This window comes from Dasypus novemcinctus, chromosome 4 (assembly GCF_030445035.2).
Source record: "Dasypus novemcinctus isolate mDasNov1 chromosome 4, mDasNov1.1.hap2, whole genome shotgun sequence".
Classification (NCBI taxonomy): Eukaryota; Metazoa; Chordata; class Mammalia; order Cingulata; family Dasypodidae; genus Dasypus; species Dasypus novemcinctus.
The window spans coordinates 9,569,748-9,591,481 of NC_080676.1; the positions used below are offsets into that span (position 1 = coordinate 9,569,748).

The 21,734-nt window shown below is 48.1% G+C and overlaps 1 protein-coding gene and 1 long non-coding RNA gene across 7 annotated transcripts in view; one reads left to right on the top strand and one right to left on the bottom strand.

The window, feature by feature from the left end:
* LOC101436566 (uncharacterized) overlaps positions 1 to 21,734 on the bottom strand; it is a 35,339-nt gene that overhangs the window by 13,110 nt on the left and 495 nt on the right. The window lies entirely within an intron of this gene.
* PXYLP1 (2-phosphoxylose phosphatase 1) overlaps positions 21,025 to 21,734 on the top strand; it is an 80,791-nt gene continuing 80,081 nt past the window's right edge. Inside the window, exon 1 of one of the 4 annotated variants that reach the window (XM_058295070.1) lies at positions 21,025 to 21,143. The gene's annotated coding sequence lies outside the window, so the exon portion shown is untranslated. Of the gene's footprint in view, positions 21,719 to 21,734 lie in introns of all 4 variants that reach the window. The other 3 variants (XM_058295073.1, XM_023588993.2, XM_004459254.5) reach the window with 3 other exon arrangements.

Sequence of the window (21,734 nt, forward strand, 5' to 3'; positions counted from 1 at the left end):
AGGTTTGCTCATGTAAGGGCTTGGATGCATGAGGCTTATTGAGAATTCGCTGCCTCCCCTGGCAAAAGCCCTGGCTTCTTGTTCAGAGCGAGCAGGCTCTGAGCAATCAATTCATTCATTAACAGGGACTCCATCAGCAGATAGTTATTGATTACCAGGCACGTGCAAGGCGCTCTCGGGGATGCAGGGACCTTCTGAGGAGCTAAGCCCACTGCGGTGATAAGTCACAGCCCCTCAAGGCAGCAGAAGCCGGGGAGCGCCGGCCCCGGGGGGGTGCAGACCCTGCTTAGGGGCCCGGAGCCTGCGCAGAGGACCCTGGTAGGAAGGGACACGCAGGCTCACCAGTACCCCCCTGCAAAGGGCCAGGCTGCTGAGAGGCCCGAGACAGAGCTGGGGGAAACCGCTCCGAGCTCTCATTTGATGCAAATCCAAGCACCAAACGGCGGGGTCACCTTGGGAGTGTCACTTAACCTTTCTGGCCTTTCCTTTTATCCCATCCGTGAAACGGCATCCACTGTTTCCCTGCTGAACCCCTGCGTTCACAGTGAGCATCCAATCGAGGACAGTGCTCTGCCAGCGTTGGGATGAAGTGGGCGGAGGTGGGCGGGCAGAGGGGCCCACCTGGCCTGGAGGAGCCCTGTCAGCCAGGAGCCCAGGAGCTTTGGGAAGGAACCGCCTCGCTGGTAAAGAGCCCTGCCTCGGGGCTGCTGCTCAGCTGCCAGAAGTGTGCATCCCGGCCCCGCGTCGCCCACCGCGTGGGGGTACCCCTGCCTCCACCGTCCAGCCACCCTGGCAGCCCAGCGGGACGGAGCGGGCAGGCCCGGGCCCTCTCTCACCCTTACTCCCATCTGTCATCCTGCCGGCCCTCCGGTCTCTCCTCTCTGCCCCAGATCCCTTCTCCACCTCTGCGTCTGCCCGTCTTCCGCTCGTCTAAGCCCCCCAGCGCATTGCTGGGAATAAACGCAGCCCGTGCACCCTGCTGTCCTCCTGCTCGGGGTGCACATTCCCGGAGGACAGCGGGGCCGGAGCTGGCTGTCTGTCAGAACCGGCCCCCAGCCCCCGGGGACGGCCAGGCTAGGATGAGGCAGCAGCCACCCAGGACCCAGCACTGAAGGCCACCTCCGCGGGGCATGGGGGCAGCCGCGCCCAGGCCCGGCCCTGAGAGCTTCCGCGTCGCGCCCTAAGGCCTCTCTTGCCTGTCCTCGTCTCAGCCAGTGGCTCCAGGAACCAGCCACACCCGAGACCAGCACCTGGGACCCAGTGCCGAGCACGGCGGGGCAGTCCCGGCTCTCCCAGGGACTTGGGACAGGAGAGCGGAGGGCGCGGGAGCGGGGAGGCGGCTGCTGGAGAGGGCTGGCTTAGAAGTGGCGCTTCCGATCCAGGTGCTCCGGAACACTTCCGACGTTGCGGGCAGGGTGGAGAGGAGCAGCCTCTCCCTCCTCCAGCCTCACATGGTGCCCTGGTCCTGGGTGGGCAGCTGGGAGGTAGCGGCGGGTAACAGAGTGCAGGAGAGCCGGGGCCGCCGCGTGTATGGCTCTCTCCTTTCCTCTCCTGGAGAGGCCCTCCTGCCTCTTGCCCACCCCTGGGCCACCTTGCCCAGCAGCAGAGCAGCCCAGATGCTGTGGCCCCCCACTGGCTGAACATTGGCTCCTTTCAGGACTCTGCAGCCTCCGTCCACCTCAGACATAGGGCGGGCAGCTCCCTTTCTCCTCCTCACCATGTGGGGTGACCAGAAAGAGACTTAGAGGCCTGGAGACCAGCCAGGATCCACCCGCCTCCCTGCCCCCTACCTGGCTGGGGAGGGGGAAGAGCCACCCCGAGGAGGCCCAGGCACTGGGAGTCCCTGGTGTGCACCTGGCCTAGGAGACTTGGCCTCTAATCTGTCGATGAAAGAGATGGGAGTCAACGCCGAGGTCTCTGCACCCCAAATCCCTCCCTGGGACCCCCAGAGGGTCAAGCCTCCTTTTCCACCCAGAGAGGGGACAAGGCCTCGCCTGGCACAGCCCACATGGCCTGGGAGGGCAAGCACAGTGGCCGTGTCCACTCAAAATGACTGGTCACCCACAGCGGCGGACTTGGCCCAGTGGATGGGGCATCCGCCTACCACATGGGAGGTCTGCGGTTCAAACCCCGGGCCTCCTTGACCCGTGTGGAGCTGTCCCACGTGCAGTGCTGATGCGCACAAGGAGTGCCCTGCCACGCAGGGGTGTCCCTGCGTAGGGGAGCCCCACGCATAAGGAGTGCACCCCGTAAGGAGAGCTGCCCAGCGCGAAAGAAAGTGCAGCCTGCCCGGGAATGGCGCCACATACACGGAGAGCTGACACAACAAGATGACGCAACAAAAAGAGACACAGATTCCCGTGCCACTGACAACAACAGAAGCGGACAAAGAAGACGCAGCAAATAGACACAGAGAACTGACTACGGGGGGGGGGAGGTGATAAATAAATAAATAAATAAATAAATCTTTAAAAAAAAAAAAAAAGGACTGGGCCATCTGGATCCCTTACAGTCAAAAGTGGGCTTTGATTGGGGTCTGGGTGAAAATTTATGAGGAACTGGAAGCCTAAAGAAGGGCCTTAGAAATAACTCCCAAGGTTCAGAACTGGCTGTGGCTCCTTGACCAGGCCAGGAGCCAGCCCGGGCCTTGGCTGAGATCTTCAGTCCTTCCCGGTTCTCCCAAGCCCAGCAGGGGCTTCTGCCTGGGAGGAAGGGAGCTGAATGAAGACGGGTGCTTAACGAGGGGCCCAGTGCGGCGGGGCGGGGGTGGGGAGGTGGGTCAGAGAACGGAAGTCAGAGCCAAACGTCCGAACCCAGCTCTGCCCAGGGAGTCGTGACGCTGGGCAGCTGCTTAACCCTTGGCGCCTCGGCTCCTTCTCTGTAAAATGGAGCTGAAAACGCCTAATGACCAGCGGACGGTGAAAAAGATGGTGCGGGGGAAACGCTTTAGCTCATGGCAGGTGCTTGGTGAAGGAGAGCCCTTGTGATGGTCCCGTCGAATTCCAGCTCAAGGGAGCCTTACTCTCAAGAGAGGAGCATGTAGGGCGATGCTTTGTTTTCAAGCTACAGTTGAGAGTCACAGCCTTCAGAACTGAGAAGCTCTGTCCCATCTATGAGCTATTTCCTCCCCTAGAGACCAGGCGATACAAAAACCCCAAGGGGACTGCGACGTGACTTTGTCCCATCTGCCCCCTGCCAGGACAAAGGCCAGGAGAAGAGCCAGTCTGGCTTCTGCTCACCCGCACTCAGCGCACAGAGCCTCAGCGCACAGCGCACAGATCACCCCCCTGGGAAGATTCTCTTCCTTTTCAGGCTGGGCGGTGGCCCCCTGCTCAGCATCCCCCTTCTGCTCCTATCGCTGGGCTGTCACACTATACTTTATTGCCTGTTTAAGCCCACGTGTTCCCAAGCAGGCCTTGGGGGCTGCTCAGGCAGTGGTCACACCCATCTTCTATCCACTGCTATCTTCAAGGTACCCAGCACAGTACTGGGCGTGTCCTGGGCACTCAGTAAATGAATGGATGGGGATTGGAGGTCTCTTGCCTTCCATGCGGTGCCCACTCCTGCACACTGCCATCATGCTGGCTTCTCACTCTCCCAAAGGGACTTGGACTGACTCCACCTCTGGTCTTTGAGGACAGTGACGAGTCCCAGATGTCCTCGGCCTGCTGCCCTTCCCACTCCAGTCTTGGCTCAACTCAGCCTCTCTGTTTTGGGCAATTTTGCAACCTGCGGAACATCCGAGGGAGAGAGCTAGGGCGTTGGAGTCAAGTCGGAGGAGTAGGGAGAAGGATGCAGAGGTAAGGGCCAGGGCCTCTTAGCTTCTCCTCCCTACAGGTGTGTGAGCTCTGCTGCTGCTCTAGGCATTGAGGGAGCAGCCACCTCTAACCCTACTTCAGTCGCTTGGGTGGCAGGGACCATTTGAACCCTGAAGGCAGGTGAACAGGTCTCTGGCACCTAGGATTTTGCATGGGTCTAGCTGGCCCACTACCACCACAGAGCACCCAGCACCACTTTAAGTAGTTCCAGTGTGTGCTGGGTCCCAAGGGATCACTCAAAGGAGGGAGAAAAAGAGGGTCATTACGTGGACTTTTTGGGGAAGTAGAAAAGTGTGAATTGGAAGTAGATGTAAATTAGAAAGTAGCAAGGTATGAATTGAGAGTCGGTGTGAATTTGGAAATAGCAAGACATAAAGCGAAAATAAGTATACAGTGAAAATCCGGTGACATTTTCATGGCCAACAAGCAATTTTCTCCTCCTTCTGCTTAGAGGACACCACTTTTTTTTTCTTTTCTGGAGAGAACACTGCTCCCCTCTTCCACTCGCAGTCATTATGAATTGGGTGGGATTAGGTCTCCAGATTGTCTCTTCTCCCAGCCATGGTGATTAATTCAGGGATGGGCACATAACCCAAGGCAGGCCTTCAGAGCCAGTTCTGGGACTTTCGCTGGAACTGCAAAGAACTGCTCTCTCCTCTGGGCTTAACAAGCTGTTGCCTGGACGCTCGGAGCTGCTTTGTCATCCCAGCACAAAGCCTCCCCAAGAATGAAGCCAACCCACAAGAAAGAACAACCAATAAGTGGAAAGTGCCTGTCACTGATAACATCACTAGGTTCAGCCGTGCCCGGAAACCAAAGCTAGCCCTGGCTTCATTCTGATCCAATACTTGCCGTTTTGTGCTAAAGGCAGTTACGTTTGAGGTTTTTGGTCCCTTGCAAACCACAGAAAACAGATGAATACAGAAACAAGAAGAAATAGGAGGAGGAAAAAACAGAGGAGAACACTAGTTCCTCCAGGAAAGAGTCTTCCTACAATCTAGTCCAGGAAGCAACGGCATTTAAGTGACATTGTCCAAACTGCTCTCTCTCCAGGACAAGAAAGTGTCCTAGCAAGGTATGAGCCTTGGAAAGAAGCTCTGGGAGGCTAAACATGGGACTGAAGCAGAACTAATCTCACATATTGGGAGCCCTGATGAGGACTTCACTTGGGGGAAAAAATGGATATGGTGAGGAGGATCACCTGCCTAAAAAAAAATAAAAAAAAAAAAGTCTGTAAACTGGTAGATTTCCTCCAGGTTTACGACAAGTAGCTATCACGTTCTACAATCCAGATACAACCCATTCCCCACCTCACAACTGGCAGCAGTGTCAGGAGAGGGGGTAGAATTACAGCTCTATTGCTGCCAGAAGGGTTACCAAAGAGTTCTAGAGAAGCCGACGCCATGTCTTGGCTTAGGTCTGTGGTTACTATAAGACTGCCTCTACCCTGGTGAGCATGGGAGCTCAGTCATGTTGCTTTTTTGTGTCTTATGCTGTCTGGGAGAGCCACAGCTCCTGGCTGCCCTGCTCCAGCTTTGACCTCGCTTTGGCAGAGCTGGATGTTCACAGGATGATGTCCTACTTCACATGCGACTGTTGTGCTCCTTGTGGAACAACTGCTGGCTCCAGCCAAAGGCAGACCCCTGACACCTACGGCTTGACTGTAAGGCAGACAGATGCAAAGATGAAATAGGCATAGCTTCAAAGGGCTGATGTTGCTGGGGGAGTGACAGACATTAATAAAATAATCAGTGTTTTGGCTTCCAGCCAAGGTGGTATAACAGGGAACAAATTTACATGGCCACCTTAAACAAGTGATAAAATACAGGGAACAGCAATTTTCATTCTTTGGACAACAGGTAATGCAGGACAGTAAGCTTTATAGTGAGGATACAAAAGAGGTGAGCTCTATGAATGCCTCAGTTTACTGCCTAGGTAAAGTTTCAGGCCACGGCACAGGGAGGGGGGACCCAGGCAGAGCCCATCAATATCTCCAAGAATTCACAGGGCAGAGTTCAGTAGAAGAGAGGGTTTTATGAAGAGTGCTGTAGATTTGCAGGCCAGCCTCAAGTCTTCAGCTCTACTCATCAGGGCATGCCATGAGGAAACTACCTAAGGCTAGGGAAAGAATCATCTTAGAAGAGAAGATGGAACAATCCACAGAGCTCACATGGGGCTTGGAATCGCTAGTATTTTCAACAGCCAGAATGGAAAACCTTGTAATATGTGAGGAATTAGGTAGAGGACTCAAAAGAGCATTATCTCAGTAGTGGGGTAAAACCAGCTATAGACCAAAGACTGTTCTGGTCCCCCATGACAAAGCTTAAAAGCATGCTTTGAAAGGATCAAACTGTTTCCAAGTAACTTAAGTGTTCAAGAACAAAGTACAAAATTACTGTAAAAACAAAAGAATATCTAGCACCCAGCAAGACATACTAATTCACAATGTCTGGAATTCAATAAAAATTACCAGGCATGAAACATGAAAGAAACCGGGTGTGCTCTGATATAGTTGTCTTCTTCAGAGCTATCTGACCTTCAGAGAAGCAGGTTTGAGAAGATTTGCTGGGATGTGTAGATAACATGCCAAGTTTTTTTCCTGGGAAGGGGACAGGGGAAGAGAAGAAAGAAGTGCAATTGGAACACCTATAGATTGCCTGATCCTTAAGGATGGTAAAGTGATTGAGAAAGAGTCTTTCCTAAGAGTGTGGAGAGACGTCTCCATCTAGACCCAGTGTGACTAACTTGGGCATATGCCCAAGAAGGCCTGCGGCTTGTGGAAGAACACGGTCCTGGTAAAGCAAAGACCTAGGCTGAAGAGGCAGCCTGCCCAGGACCTGTGCGTGTTGTCCTGTTCTTCCACCTTGGGGCAAGCCACGGCAGGAATTTGGAGTCCTGAACTGTGAATGTGAGCTCCAGATGAAGAGTCCATGTAGGCTCTGCCTCACTTAGCAGGAACTATCAAAGGCAGAGAAAATGCACCCCTTTCCCCACCCCCCCAAGCCTCAAGAAAGGTCCTGCACTAGAGCACACACCCCACACTGCAAAGTTGCGTTTAGAATAATCTGAGACAGAAGCAGATGGCTCTGACCCCCTTCTGGAGGCTTCTCGTTCCCTGCTGCCTCTCCTTCTCTTGCCTTCTCAGTTTTAAATGCTGTTACTAAATCATCTAAAAATGTGAAATATCCCAAAGACTACACGACGCAGAAGTCAAGCAGTGTTCTTTCTTTGTGGACCTTAAAGACTTCTTAAAATGACCTCCAGAGAGAGATCCCGAGCTGTTAGGCATAGCATGAAATGTTGTCAGTGAGGGGTTTTTCCCTTTAGCTTGATAGTGGTAGAACTTTAACATGTAAACCTGCTAAAATTATACAATGATTATCAGTGAACAGAGCTTGTGGGTGCAGGGAGGGTAGGTGGGAATTTCTGGTTACATAAAGAAGGGAGGGAACTATGTCCCATGAGGAGAAAAAAATAAAATAAAGCAGTCAAAATCGACCCTGAAATTATATAAATAATGGAATAAATAGAGACTTTATAGAAGGATAATAATGGTACTGTACTTTTTCAAACCACCCAATAAGCATATAGGTGGAAACCCCAAAGGAGGGAGGTGACAGGAAAAATAGTTCAAGAAATAATGAAATTTTTCCAGATTTGGTGAAAACTATAAAACCACAATGAACCCCAAACAGAAGAAGCATGAAGGAAACTATATGTCAAGTATGGTAGGTTCAATTATATACCTCAGCAAATATGTATTCTTAGTTCTGATCAGTGAATCTGTGGGTGTGAACCCATTTGAATAGGACGATTTTATTTTGGAAGATGTTATTTTTAGTTAAGGTATGTTGAACTGAACCAGGTGGGCCTTAATGAACACTTCCTAACTCATTTTATGAGGCCAGCATGACTCTGATACCAGAACAGAAAATGACTTTACCAGAAAAGAAAACTATAGATCAATATCACACACATTCTTAACAAAATTTTAGCAAATGAAATTCAACATTATATGACAAGGACAATATATCATGACCAGGTAGAGTTAATCCTAGGAATCCAAGATTGGTTTCACATTCAGAAAAATCAATCAGGGTAATTCATCATGTTAACAGATAAAAAAGAAAAAAAAATATGATCGTCTCAATAGAGAAAGAGCTTTTGACAGACTTCATCCATTATTGATAAAAATCCTCAGCAAATTAGGAATAGAAGGGAATTTCCTCAACCTGCTAAAAGGTATCTGTGAAAAAGCTCATGTTAACATCTTGCTTAATGATGAAAGAGCACATGCTTTCACTCTACACATTAGCAACAGAGTAAGGATTCCATTCTCACCATTCAGGTTCAACATTTTACTAGAAGTTCTAGCCAGTGCAGTAAGAAAAATAAATAAACTACATCCAGATTTGAAAGGAAAGGGTATAACTGTCTTTATTCACATATGATAAAATTATTTCTGTAGAAAATCTTAAGGGATCTACAAAATAGCTACTAGAATTAATAAGCAAGTTTGGCAAAGCTGAAGGATATAATGTAATATAAAAAAATTATATTTATATCTACTATCCATAAAGCACCAGAAATTGACATTTAGAAACACCACCATTTATAATAGCATCAAAAATACGGAATACTTAGGGATAAATTTAACAGAAGATGTGCAAGACCTATACAATGAAATCTAAAAAACATTGCTGAGAGAAATTAAAGACCTAAACAAATGGAAGCATATGGTGTACATATTTCAGAAAACTCAATATTAGTAGGATGCCAGTCCTACCCAAAGTGATCTGCACAGTCAATGCAATCCCAAATTCCCAGCAAGATTTTTTGTAGAAACTCACAAACTAATGGTAAAAATTGATATGAAAATGCAAAGGTTTTAGAATACTTAATTTTGAAAAAGAACAAAATTGGAGGATTTATGCTACCTGACCCAAGGCTTATTATAAAGCTAGAACAATTAAGACAGAGTGATATTAATGTAAAGATAGACATATAGATCATGGAATGAAATAGACCTACAAATACAAATTAATTAATTTTCTACAAAGGCATCAAGACAAATCAGTGGGGAAAGGATAATGTTTACATAATACTGCTGGAACAATTGGACACCACATGAAAAAAAAATGAATCTTGATGCTTACCTCATAGCTTATATAAAAATTAACTTGCAGCAGACCATGATGTAAGAGCTAAAACTATAAAACTTCTAAAAGAAAACATAGGAGGAAATCTCGCATTTGATTTGGCAAATGTTTCTTGACTAGGATACAAAAAGCAAGAACTGTAAAAGAAAAAAATTGATAGATTGGACTTCATTAAAACTTTAAAATGTGCTCTTCAAAATGTACTGTTAACAAAAATGAAAAGGCAAGTCATAGTCCGGAAGAAAATATTTGCAAAATGTGTATCCGACAAAGGACACCCACAATTCAATAATAAGACAAATGACCCAATTATTAACTGTTAAAAGATTGAAAGACACTTTACCAAAAAAGATACGCAGATGGCAAATAAACACATGGAAAGATGCTCAACATCATTAAACATGAAATGTAAATTAAAACCACAATGATACTACTTTACACCCACTTGAAAGGCTGAAATTAAAGACTGACCATACCAGCTATTGGTGGGCATATGAAGCAATTGGAATTGCTGGTGAGAATGTAAAATGATACAAGCAGTCTGAAAAGCAGTTTGGTAGTTTCCCAAATATTAAACATGTACCTACTATATGACCTGGTCATGTCACAACCCAAAAGCAATGAAAGCATGCATCTATACCAATACTTATACACAAATACAGCTTTGTTTGAAAAAATCTCACCTGGAAACAGTACTATCCATCAATAGGTAAGTGGGTAAATAAATTGTCATAGATTCGTGCAATGGAATAACATTCAGCAATGAAAAGTAACAAATTATCAATACATGCATAGCATGGATGAATCTCAAAATAATTATGCTGAATGAAAGAAGTCAGGAAAAAAACATATGTACTGTATGGTGTCATTTCTGTAAAATTCCAGAAAATGCAAACTAATCCACGGTACCAGAAAACAGATTAGTGGTGTGGAGTATCATGGTGGTGGTGGAGAGGACAAAAGTGGGCAAATTGGAGGAATAAAGAGTAAATGATTAGGAAGCAGCAGGTGTGGCTCAGGTGACTGAACTTCTGCCTACCACATGGGAGGATCATGGTTTGATTCCTGGTGCCTCCTAAGGAAGACAGTGAGCCGGCATGATGGGCAGTTGCAGCAAGCTGACACAACAAGATGATGCAATAAGAGACACAAGAAGAAAAGCATGATGAGAGACAGAACAAAGCAGGGATCAGAGGTTTCTGATGCCTCCTAAAGAAAACGAGCAAGACAGTGAGCTAACACGATGGGCAGAGGCAACAAGATAATGCAACAAGATGATGCAACGTGAGACACAAGAAGAAAAACCATGAGAGACACAAAAAGGAAGGAACGGAGGTGGCTCAAGTGATCAGGTGCCTCCCTCCCACATCGGAGGTCCCAGGTTCAGTTCCCGGTGCCTCCGAAAGACACGGCACATAGCAAGTGCAAAACAAGGGGGGCGGGGAATAAAGAAATCTTAAAAAAAAGAAGTATATGATTGGCAGCCCTCAGAAAAAGGATAAAGGTATGGGGGATGGGGGAGATGGGTGCTTTGGATGACAGCTTTCTAGCTTGCAGACTAGGAAAGGTGGGGGCAGGTGCAATTCTCTAAGTCTGGGAACACCAGTTCTGAGCATCAGCTCTTGTTCGGATTGGACATGTTGGAGTTTGAGGTGCTTTGAGAGGTTCAGGGGGAATCACTGAGTAAGCAATTAGATATTCTGGTCTATTGCTCAACATGAGGCCCAGGCTAGAGCCAAAGGATCTCAGGACCCTAGCAAGTCAGCCAATGTTCCTAAATATAAATGATCTGGAAATACAGAGAGGCTGGGTGACCTCAGGTGGATTCAGTAAGCAATTCAGAAAAAAAATCAAACTGAAGATAAGAAAAACATTGTTCTTCTCTTTGAAAAATACCGAGATATTTCATTCTCTTTTTATTCAGTGGTTTTTTTAAAAATACAGGTGGGAACCAGCAAGATGGTGGTGAAGCAAGTTGCTCCTAGAGTCAGCTCCTGCTACAGGGCAGTTAGCAAACACCCAGAGCTCTCTGGAGCTAGCTGAAGCACCTGTTTGGGGCTCCAGGAGGCCAGAAGAGCATCCTGCCACATCCTTGAAGGAGTGGAAGGAGGAGATGCCCATCTGCAGAGAAGACTCGTAAGTAGAGGCTCCATGCCCCGAGGCTAGTGCCTCCACTAGAGGCACGAGCCACCTCAGGAGCTGTTCCATGGCTGGAATTGAAAGCTCTGCTTCCCAAAAACGGGGGAGGAAGAGACAGTTGGTCACCAACTTCAGCTACTGATGAGTAAATTCAGCGGATTAAAGCATAATCCTGAGAACAGCTAAAGTTTGAGCCTGTCCAAGTCAGAAAGAGGCTGGGACCCGCCATCTTAACTCCGCGCCTGGCACACGGGAAGCGGGGCGGACTGAGGATCCCAGTGCTGGTGGGGACTGGCTTCTTCCCATCCAGGGCAGATGGCAGGTCTGGCCTGGGCCCCAGCCCCACCTCTGGGGGCGAGGAGGTTGGGGGGACCTGAGCCAGGCTCTCCAGGAAATTACTGGCCAAGCCATAGAGGCCAGTGATCATCCTACTTTGGCAGCACAGGCTGCACCAAGGAGCTGTTCTGTGGCTGGAGTTGGACACTCCATTTCCCAAAAACAGGGGAGGAGGAGACAGCTGGCCACTGATTTTGGCTACTGATTGGTGGACTCAGCTGGCAGAAGTATGACCCTGGGAGTAGCTGGGGTGTGAATCTGTCCAAGTTGGAAAGAGGCTTGTGGCCGCCATTTTGATTCTGCCCCCAGCCTGAGGGAAAGTCAGGACTGAAAATCACAGTGACGGGAGGAACCAGTTTCTTTCACCCAGATCGGCCTGCAGCCCTAGCCTAGGCTCCAGCCCCACCTCTAGCAGGGAGGAGGCTGGCAGGCCCTGTACCAGCCTGTCAAGGAACAGCAGGTACCTTTAGCTGGTACAAACTGAATAATCGGAAGTCTATCGGGGCAACTGCAGTCATCTTGGACCTGCACTGCATAGATTGCTGCCCACACCTGCAGCTCCATCCCTGCCCCAGGCAGGAGGGAAAGGGACTTGAAACCTCATCAGTCTCTCTGGGCAACTACAGCCTAGGCCTGCGTGACTTGGATTATTCCACACAGCTGTGACTCTGTCCCTACCCCTGCCAAAGGAGAAAGTTGGGAGAAGCCTCATCGGTCCCTGGAGCAATGAGGGCAGCTTGAGCCTCCACTGCTTATAGCACTATCTACATCCTTGGCTCCTACTGGACAATCAGCAAGGGAGAAAGGGCAGGAAGCCCTAAACTAAAGAGAAAAACTGCACCCAGAATAAATACTCTAGTAATCCAGATACAAAGACACCAACAAAAACTTACACCAAGAAATTACACCAAAAAATTACACCAAGAAACAGAAAGCTATGGCCCAGTTAAAGGAACAAGATAAACCTCCAGGTGACATAAAGGAGTTGAGACAACTAATCATAGATGTTCAAACAAATCTCAATAAATTCAATGAGATGGCTAGAAAGATTAAGGATATTAAGACAACACTGGATAAGCACAAAGAAGAATTTGAAAGCATACATAGAAAAATAGCAGATCTTATGGGAATGAAAGGTGTAATAAATGAAATTTAAAAACACTGGAATCATAATAGCAGATTTGAGGAGGCAGAAGAAAGGATTGGTGAGCTTGAAGAAATGGCCTCTGAAAGTGAACATACAAAAGAACAGATGAAGAAAAGTATGGAAAAAAATGAACAAGGTCTCAGGGAACTAAACAACAGCAAAAGACATGCAAACACACATGTCATGGGTGTCCCAGAAGGAGAAGAGAAGGGAAAAGTGACAGAAGGAATATCTGAAGAAATAATGGTAGAAAATTTCCCAACCCTATTGAAGGACATAGATATCCATGTCCAAGAAGCACAGTGTACTCCCATCCGAAAAAATCCGAACAGACCAACTCCATGACACATACTCATCAGAATGTCAAATGCCAAAGACAAAGAATTCTGAGAACAGCAAGAGAAAAGCAATGCATAACATATAAGGGATACCCAATAAAATTAAGTGCTGATTTCTCACCAGAAACCATGGAGACAAGAAGACAGTAGTATGATATATTTAAAATACTGTAAGAGAGAAAAACTTCAGCCAAGAATCTTCTATCCGGCAAGACTGTCTTTCAAAAATGAGGGTGAGATTAGAATATTCACAGATAAACAGAAACTGAGAGAATTTCTTACCAAGAGATCAGATTTTCAAGAAATGCTAAAGGGTGTGCTAGAGCCTGAAAAGAAAAGATAGGAGAGAAAGGCCTGGAAGAGTGTCTAGAAATGAAGATTATATTAATAAAAGTAACAGATAGTGTCAAAAGAGTGGGGAAAATAAAATACAACAAATAAAACTCAAATAGGAATAAACTTAACCAATGATGTAAAGCACTTGTATTCAGAAAACTGCAACTCAATGTTAAAAGATATTTTAAAAAGGCCTAAATAACTGGAAGAACATTCCATGCTCATGCACTGGAAGACTAAATATCATAAAGATGTCAATTCTACTCAAACTGATACAGATTCAATGCAATCCCGATAACAATTCCACCAGCATTTTTTAAAAAATTGAAAACACAATTATCAAATTTATTAGAAAGGGTATGGGGTTCTGAATAGCCGGAAATATCTTAAAAAGGAAAAGTAAACTCTTAGCTCCAGACTTTAAATTGTTACCTAGCTATATGGTAAAAACAGCATGGTACTGGCATAAACACAGACGCATAGACCAATGGAACCAAATTTATTGTTCAAAACAATTTGAACCCTCACATGTACGGTCAAGTGATTTTTGACGAGCCTGTCAAAACCACACAGCTCAGGCAGAACAGTCCATTCAACAAATGGTGCTGAAAGAACTGGATATCCATAGCCAAAAGAAGGAAACAGGACCCCTCTCTCACACCTTATCCAAAAATTAACTCAGAATGCATAAAAAAACCTGAAAATAAAAGCAAGAACCATAAAGTTTCTAGAAAAAATTGTAGGAAAATATCTTCAAGCCCTGGTGGTAGGTGGTAGATTCTTAAAGGAGATAAGAGGAGGATTGAGATGGGCTACTGATGGTTAATATATGTATAAATTTTAATTAGCTTTACTGTAGAAGTGTGGAAATGTATAGAGTGGATGGTAACAAATAGTAACAGCTAGTTTATAAATGGGGATGTGGCTAAAAATGGTAGTCTGGGGATGTAAATGCCAATTGACAGAATGCTAGAGAATGATCTAGGAACTGAATAGCACAATGAACCAAGAGGTGATGTGAATTGAGAATTGTGGTTGAAGGTACAGATGCAAGAGTGTCCTTTGTGAGCTAGAGCAAATGTATATATCACTACTGCAGGGTGGTGGGAATGTGGAGAGGCATGGGAAAAATATAACTGGAATGACCTATGGACTGTGGTTATTAATAATAATGTAATATGCTTGCATCTATGCCAAAGATGTACTGTGTTGATAATGGGGCAGTATTGAGAATGTGTGCCAAAAGTACACTATGGGCGTGGTAACAATCAGATGATATTATTTTATCTGTAACAAATGTTCCATCACCGTGTGGTGTGCTGATATATAGATGGATATTGTTTGGGAATTGTGCACATGTGCATGATTGTTTTGTAAGTTTACAACTTCTGTTATAAAAATATATTTAAAAAATAATAATAGCATGGGTTGGGGGAAAATACACCAAATGTAAGATAAGGACTATAATTAGTAGTAAGATTTTTGATAATATTCTTTCATAATCTTTAACACATGTCTCACAACAATGCAAGATGTTGGTGGAGGGTTGATGTATGGGACCCCTGTATAATGTTATGCATGTTTGCTTTGTAAGTCCACAACTTTTACTATACACTTATTGTTTATGTATGCTCATATATAAATTATATAAAGATAATAATAATAGGGTGGGTTGGGGGAAAATACTTTGGTTAGTAGTAATAGTTTGACAATGCTCTTTAATCATTAGTTTAAAGTGTTTAACAACAATGCAAGTTATTGGTGGTAGGGTGAGGTATGAGAGACCTGTATGAGGCTATGTATGTTTGTTTTGTAAGTTCACAACTATTACTATACACTTATTGTTTATGTATGTTTATGTGTGAGTGATATACTTCAATAAATTAAATATATATATATGTAGACGGTAAAGAAAACACCTTAGTTGAGTGAAAAGGGCCTGGATTCTAGTCCCAGTTCTCCCACTATCTCACTCTGACTTGATTTGGGGTAAATCGATTACTCTTGATCCTTGTTTTCTCTGGGCACAGAATTCTAGGCTGCAGTGACTTGTAGCACTCTCAGGCTCTTTTCTAGCTTCCGTCTCCTGTGTTTGGGGTCCTGACTGGGTTGTAACTTAGGGCCCTCCTTTCTCACAGACCCTCATTGAACTCCAGTTTCTGCCTCTAGGTGGCCATGAGACTGCAGAAAGCTCCGCCAAGGTCCCACTCTCCTGTCTTCTTTGTGATGAGCCTCTCATTGCAAAACGGGTGGCGTAAACTCTTGGCCCTTGGTCTAGTTATTCAGTTTTTATATAGTATCTCTATGTGCCAAGCACTGTTTTGGGTGAAATAGACAGCTAAAGTCCTCGCTCTGTTCTTAGGATTTCTAAATGTGATTTGAGTGCGTTCATTTGGTGCTTGCTTGTTTCTTTTTCCCTTAGAAACATCCTTGGGTTGGGCTCTGAGTTTAGAGGACAAAAAGGAATATTTAGATCTATGATCCAGCAAATGACTGCAGTTGTTTGTGATTTTTGACTCAAGGTCAGGCTTGGAGCTTCGTATTTTTATTTAACATGGCTGCTTTGTGTTCTGCCCTTGCAGATTTGCCTTTCTAATTACATTTCTCCCAGATAGATCATCAAATGAGTTTGCCTTCCTTAGTTGCTCTCCGGCAAGGAACTTGCATAATGAGCCTGCTGGGGAGGGGAGAAGCGATTGCCTTGGGTAGTACGTAAAATGAATCATGCACCTGTAAAGAATGGAGATCAGACCACCCCGCGCTGGGAGGCCAGGGCTGTGTCTTGTTTCTTCTTCTTTTCCTCCTTCTTCCTATATTAGAAAACTTGTGGGTTTACAGTACAATCCTGTATAAAGTACAGGAGTCCCACAGATCACTCTATTATTAACACCTTTCATTGGTGTGGAACATTTACTACAATTGATAACAGCACATTTTAATAATTGTACTGTTAACTATAGTCCACGATTTAATTTAGGGTTCTCTGTGTAGCATACAGATTAAAAATATTTTTTATTCAGTTACCATATATACAATTTAACATTTCCCCTTTTTATCACATTCAGATACATATTTCAGTGCTGTTAATTACATTCAGTGATGTGCTAGCATCACCACCATTCATAACCAAAACATTTCCATTATTCCAAATAGGAGCCCTGTACGTTTGAACCCTTAACTACCCATTCCCTATCCCTCCCCTGTTCCCTGGTAACCTGTATTCTAGATTCTGACTCTAAGAGTTTGCTTATTATAATTATTTCAAATCAGTGTGATTATACAATATTCGTCCTTTAGTTTCTGGCTTATTTCACTCAGCTTGATGTCTCCAAGGTTCATCCACCTTGCCGTGTGTATCAGCACTTCATCCCTTTTCATGGGTGAATAATATCCCATTGTACGTACATACCACATTTTATTTATCCATTCATCAGTTGATGGGCGCTTAGGTTGTTTCCATCTTTTGGCAATTTTATTGGTGCTATGAACTTTGGTGTGCAAATCTTTTCGGGTCTCTGCTTTCACTTCTTTTGGGTGTCTACCTAACAGTGGGATTGCCGGGTCATATGGTAATTCCACACTTAACTTTCTGAGGAACCACCAAACTGTCTTCCACAGCAGCTACACCATTTTACATTGCCATCGGCAACGGATGAATGTTCTATTTCTCCACATCCTCTCTAACACTTGTTATATATTTCTAATAGCGGTCGTTCTGTATATAATGTGTGAAATGGTGGCCCCTTTTTTTTTCTTCTCATTTTGGTTTTGATTTGCATTTCCCTATATGACTAATGATGATGAGGAGCTTTGCATGCTTTCTTGCCATTTGTATGTCCTCTTTGGAGAGGATATACAAGTCTTTTGCTCATTTCTGTTGTTAAATTGAAGGATTTCTTTATATAAATATCCATGTGTTAGGGAGAGTGCAGCATTTCTGCAAGAACCCAAGAAATGCCCGTAAGCCTGTTAACAAGATATTTACCTCTCCTGAGGTGCTGGGGATGGCAGCAGTGGAGTTGAAGAGCGAGTGGAACTGTCTTCTCTCCTTAGATCTTCTCTACTACATTAATTGGTACAAACCTATTATGGATGATTTTCATTTTCATCTTTATTTTTGGGTATTTTGTATTTTTCCAAGTTTCTACAGCAAATGGGCACTTCTTTTATAATCAGAGAAACAAAACCCAAAGTAAATAGAATTTTAAAAATATATTTGTAATCTTTATATCGTGGAGGGTACAAAAACTGTTTTCCGTGGATGTGTAATTCAGTTGTAGGGCAGGACTGTGGGCAATACAGGTGTTTGGAACTTAGAACCTAGTGCAGACAAACCTCCCCACCCCTTCCCCAAAGGACTCTCTGCTTAATCTCTCTCCTAGACTCTTTGTCTTCTCCTAATAGTCAAGTCCCTTTAAGGGTGGGAGCAGTAGCTCATTTTTTTTTCTCTAAGCCTGCAACATAGGACAAAGGAGGCAGTGCAAATATTTGCTCAATTTCTGCTCAATGGATTGAAACTGAATTGCAGCTGGGCACCTGCTCCCAGCTGTACAGACTGGGTAGAAATTGCTTGTGTTAAAAGGCAGTGAATGCTGCCTTATCAGAATATTCATGACTGGGGTGAGCCTGGGACTATTTGTCTAAGATGGGTGGGCTCAGCTTTCAAAGAATTTTAAGGGTTTCCCGGGAGGGGGGGGTGGTACAGAGGCATCTGTGGGTCTGTGTCTGTGTGTGTGAAAGACAAACAAGCAGAAAGGAGGGGAGGGGAGAGGAAGGTTCTGAGCCAGGCTCTGCAGTTCTCATTTCTACTCTGTGTTACACTCATTGGTGGGCAGAGCTTGCTCCTCTATCAGAGGAATGATAATGATCATAGTTATTATTTGGCAGGAACCTACGGACCAGGCACTGTGTTAAGAGCTTGGACTAGTTAGGGCTCTTTTGGTTGCAAACGACACATAAAATTCCAATTCTAATTTGCTTGAGGAAAAGTGAGGAACATTTACTTATTGGAACATGTATTTGAAAACCCCAGTGATAAACGGGTTTCGAGCACGTCAGAAAGTTGCTTCTCTGCCTCCCGACTCTGCTTTCCTCTGCGTCAGCTACCACCTCCCGCACGTATTCTCCCCAGATGTTGGCCAGATGGCTACTCACTGCTTCAGACTGACATCTTACTTCCTCAGCAACCGCAAGAGGAAAGAGATTTAGTAGGGACAGTGGCCTTGAGATGCTTCTCCAATATATACTTGACCAGTAGGAACCTTTACTTTTTTCTTCCTCCTTGAAAGCTCAGCCATGAGGGGGTGTCACCCAGAGACAGGGAAGGGTGGGTGCTACTCAGAACTGAGAAGTCTACACAAAGGAGCCAGGAGGAGGTACCCCACCAAAATGGAAGGGGACATAGAAGCCTGCAGGGAATGGGGCATGTGAGGGACAGAGACCGAAGGGCATGAGCCGAGGGAGAGTACGATGAGGTTCTCTGGGGGGCTGGAGACCACTGTCATGCCAAGTCTGCACCCAGAGAGGGACGTGGTAACCCTAGATAGATCACGGAGGAAGTTAAAAGCAGAGGCCTGCATCCCACCTCCTCGTCGGAAGTCCGCCTCACAGGAGTCCCTGTGCCAAGGCAGGAGGGCTGCATCAAAGTGCAATGGCAGTGGGGCATATTTCGTGTGTAAGTGCCTAGAGATGGTGCCCCCAAGTCACCTCTAGTTCCTGCGTGACCATGAAGGGATCCAGAAGTGCCACACGTTCCCTGCGGGGGATGAGAAGGTAGCTGAGAGGGAGGGAGCCGACCCACCGTAGGGTCACAGAGGCTGGGAGATCGGGCTAGACAAGTGACCCAGTTCTGCCAACCAGAGCCAGACTCAGGGCTTACTGGAAGGTTGGCAGGGAAGCAGCTCTGCTGGCCTGGGAGCTGCGGCTGCACGTGGCGCGGGGGTCGGGGCGCCCATGGGGCTGGGAGTTCAGCGGACTGGAGGAGAGCAATGTCGGGAGATGGTAGGAGAATCCCTGAGAAGACCCTGGACCCGCTGGGCCTAAGAGACAAGCCCTAGGCATCTCTTTTACATAAGCCAATGAGCTATCTGTGCGCTTAAGCCGGTGTAAGTTGGGTTTTCCATCAAAGCAGAAAGTGCCCTGAAACCCAGGTTGGGAAGAGCTTAAACCTGGGTGTAAGGGCCACAATTAGTGACAGGATAGCCAGCTGAGTAGAAAGAGGAGCCTTTAGAGCGGGAGTTCTTAACAAGGAGTCCGTCAGCCTGAATGTAAGTTTAAAAAAAACACATTATTCTTGTGGGGACGTGTGGTGCGGGTGTGACATATTCACTAAACAATTCACAGTATAGTGTGGCCTTAGTAAGGGGTCCGTGTTTTCACCTGACTGCAAAGGGGTCCATGGAACAAAGTAGGTTAAGGACCCCTGCTTTAGAGGGAAGAAGGAGCAGGTGTTGAGTGGACTGTCGAGGGCCTGGAGAGCCAGGTGGGAGAGTTTGGGGTGCTGCCATAAGGAGCAGTGAAAGGATGGCGTGCTTGCAGATGCACGGAGGGATGGGCCCAGGCTGTGTCAGCAGGCAGGGCAGCCGTGCCCCCGAGAACAGCGTGGGAAGGTTACTGCATGGACAGAGAACCTGAGCCCACCAAGGAGATGGAGTTAGGAGCTGAGAAGAGGTAGACTTGGGTGCGGGCAGTGGTGATTGGAGGTACGAAGTTCTAAGCAGAAAACCAGGGAGGAGGTGGAAATAAGGGTGAAATATCTGGTTCAGCATGTGGATTTGGGAGTGAAAGTCGAGGCCAGGGAGGATGAGCTCCTGGTGGAAGTGGGCCCTCAAAGGTAAAACGTCAGGAATTTGGCAGTGTCCATTTGGCCTAAGGCCAGTTGTGTTAGTGCAGGCAGGGGTCACTGCAGCCCCTGAACTGAGCGTGCCTCTCTCACGACCACTCTCGGTCAGATCCCCACAGAGAAACCACGGGGGAATTTCTCTCCATCTTCATAACCCACAAATACTGTATCCCATCCAGCACAACTGCGCACCGATTCGTCAACAGGGTAGCACAGAATCAGTCAAGCGGATATTCAGGACCTCCAGGGAAGCCGCGGGGCGTGGGGGCGGGGGAAGGCTGCGCGGGGCCGCGACCTCCCCGGGACGCCTGCAGACCTGCCGAGACAGAGTGGCCGCGAGTTCTGGAGGTGACACACGGGCCGGATGTGGTCGGCGCCGGAAGAGAGGCGGAGGGTAGGCTGAAGGGGCGGAGCGGGGAGAAAGTGGCGAGGGCAGTGACAGTTTGGGTCCCAGGGGCAGCCGGCCCCGACTCACCCGCTGGAATCGGACCCCAATCGGGCGCACCTACCCAGCTTCGGGAGATAGGCGGTGCCTGGCTAGGCACACGGCCCAAAGACACCCACGCCAGCGCCCGGGGGTGCCGAGTTCGTGTACCCCGGCCTGGGCGCGCGTCCGCGCAGTCCCTGATCCCAAACCCGGCGCGGTGGGGCGCGCAGAGGCCCGGCGCGGCCGTGGTCGCGGCCCTCGCGTGCTCCGGTGCGGGTGATCGCGGCTTCGCTCGGCGGATCAGCCTGTCTCGGGGAGGTGGGCGCTATGTCTGGCCCCCAGGAGGCGCGTCCCGCGCGCTACCCACTCCGCGCGGGTGGCCTCCACCCGGCCCCTCCGCGTCGCCGCCCCCAGGGCGGAGCTCCAGCGCGCCAGGCGCGAGGCGGACGCAGCCCCGAGCTCGGCCGAGCCGGCAGGGGGCGTCGCGGGGCCCCCGGAGCCCCGCGCCCTCGGCTACCCCCGCGCGCGCGGGCGGAGCAGGCGGCGGGCCGCCGAGCCGGGCGCGCAGCAGCGGAGCCGGCGCCGGGCGGGGGCCCGAGGCGGTGAGTGCGGCGCGGGACCTGGACGGTGGCCGTTGGGGCTGAGTGCCGGGGTTCGGGGCGGCTGGGGGCTGCAGGGCCCGAGGTGGGGTGACGGGGGCAGTTCCTCGGGTGCGCCGAGGGCCGGGGCGGCCAGGCAGCGTTCCGGGCGGGAGAGGGGTTGAGGGAACCGGGACGGGCTTCCCAGCGTCGGGTCTGCACCCGCGACGGAGACCCCGCCCTCATTCTCGTGCGCTCCCCAAACCGCCCCCCTGCCTTCTCAGCTCGCGCTCGCTCCACAAGCCACTCCCCTGCTTCTGTCCCATTCCCCAGCCTCCCACCCGCCGCCCCCTTTCCAAGCTCCAGGGCTCTCCTACCCCTCCCCAAGCCCTCCACCTCCACCCTAGCCTCCCCCCTGCCCCCGCTGCCTCCTGCTTCTCCACCCCCAGCTTCGGTGCCTCCTGCCTTTCCCCCCCCCTCCGTCCCGGCCTCTCCAACCCGCTCCCACTCGGCCCCCGCACTCCTGCGGCCGCCTCCAGCCCCAGCTCGAGCCCTGAGTGTCCCCCTTCCCGGGCAGTCCGGAACGGGCCAGTCTCTAGGTAAGAAGGCGGCTGC